Source organism: Mus caroli, unplaced genomic scaffold (genome assembly GCF_900094665.2).
Source record: "Mus caroli unplaced genomic scaffold, CAROLI_EIJ_v1.1 scaffold_24424_1, whole genome shotgun sequence".
Lineage (NCBI taxonomy): Eukaryota > Metazoa > Chordata > Mammalia > Rodentia > Muridae > Mus > Mus caroli.
Genome location: NW_018388623.1, coordinates 3457 through 5327, shown reverse-complemented (window position 1 = coordinate 5327; position 1871 = coordinate 3457). Strand labels below are relative to the sequence as shown.

Sequence of the window (1871 nt, the reverse complement as noted above, 5' to 3'; positions counted from 1 at the left end):
TTCAAAAGCCAGGCCTCCATCTTCTGCACTGTTTTCAACATTATCTTCCAAGCTCCTATACAACATCTGACAGAGCTCTTAATACCGAATGCATCTTCTAGCCCAAAGTTCCAAAGTCCTTCCACAGTCCTCCCCAAAACATAGCCAGGTTGTCACAGGAATACCCCACTCCTGGTACCAATTTGTGTTAGTTAGGGTTTCTATTCCTGCACAAACATCATAACCAAGAAGCAAGTTGGGGAGGAAAGGGTTTATTCGACTTACACTTCCATACCACTGTTCATCACCAAAGGAAGTTAGGACTGGAACTCAAGCAGGTCAAAAAGCAGGAGCTGATGCAGAAGCCATGGAGGCATGTTCTTTACTGGCTTGCTTCTCCTGGCTTGCTTAGCCTAATCTCTTATAGAACCCAAGACTACCAGCCCAGAGATGGTCCCACCCACAAGGGGTCTTTCCCCCTTGATCACTAATTGAGNAAATGCCTTACAGTTGGATCTCATGGAGGCATTTCCTCAACTGAAGCTCCTTTCTCTGTGATAACTCCATCTGTGTCAAGTTGACACAAAACTAGCCAGTACAACCACATAACAACCCTATCATAGTGAGAGTGGAAGTCTTCAATACCCTACTCTCAACAATTAACAGGTCACCCAGTTATCTGGAGCTAACTGACATGATGAACCAAATGAACCTAACAGATAATTACACACAATTTTACCCAAGCACAAAATAATATATGTTCTAAGTCATTCATGTACTTTTCTCCAAAACTGACAGCATACTTGAACACAAAAGAAGTCTCAAGAGAAATAAGAAAATTGATATAATAATCTGAGCGCTAGCAGAACACTACAATTAAAGCTAAGTATCAACAGCTGAAAGCTTACAAACTCATGAGAACTGAGCAACTCATTACTGAATGATAAAAGACTCAAGAAAAAAACTAAAGACTTTCCCCAACTGAATAAAAGTGAAAACACAATATAAACAAACCTAGGAGGCAAAATGAAAGGAGTTTTTTTTTTTTGGACTTCTGCGGCTTTTATTTTTGCATGTAAACCACTGGGGGGGTCTTGACGGTGGGCACCCTAGAGATTACACTGGACTTGAGGGCTCCAGACACTAGCTGGGAAGTCAGGTGACAGAAACAATGATTCAGACCAATCACATGATTGCAAAGCTGGGTCTCCAGCAGGGATTCTGGTGGTCAGGTGTGGATGCCTAAGGAAGCAGTGACATGGGAGGGGCACGCACTGGGCTGGCCTTGAGCCGCCTGGATGACATCAGGGACAGAGGACCTAGCAGCTGGTGGCTCCAGAGATCTCCAGTCCGTGCTTTATTTGGCCAGGGGGTTCCTGAAGGACCTGCCAGCAAACTTGGCTTTGCTGCCCAGCTCTTCCTCAATTCTAAGAATCTGATTGTACTTGGCCAGGCGCTCAGATCGGCAAGGTCTGCGATGAAAGTGTCCTCAGTTTCCCCAGATCGGTGGGACACCATGACGCCCCAGCCATTGGATTGGGCCAGCTTACACGCCTGCAGGGACTCAGTCACGGAGCCAATCTGGTTCACTTTGAGCAGGACGCAGTTGCAGGACTTCTCGCTCGCGGCCTTGGCAATCCGCTTAGGGTTGGTCACTGTGAGGTCATCGCCCACCACCTGGATGCCCGCACTAGCCGTGAATTTCTGCCAGGCACCCCAGTCGTCCTGGTCAAAGGGATCTTCGATGGACACCACTGGGTAGTTCTGGATGAAGGACTTGTACAGGTCAGCCAGCTGGTCGGGCGTGATGTACCTGCTGGGGTCATCCGGAGACTTGAAGTCCAGGTCATACTTGCCAGACCTGTAGAACTCGGAGGCAGCCACATCCATGC

General features: G+C 47.5%; 1 pseudogene across 1 annotated transcript; it reads right to left on the bottom strand.

Moving 5' to 3' along the window:
• Positions 1 to 1233: 1233 nt before the first annotated feature.
• LOC110287708 lies at positions 1234 to 1869 on the bottom strand (annotated as a pseudogene). Its single transcript, XR_002377241.1, has one exon. The product of XR_002377241.1 is annotated as an alpha-enolase pseudogene (transcript).
• Positions 1870 to 1871: the final 2 nt, after the last annotated feature.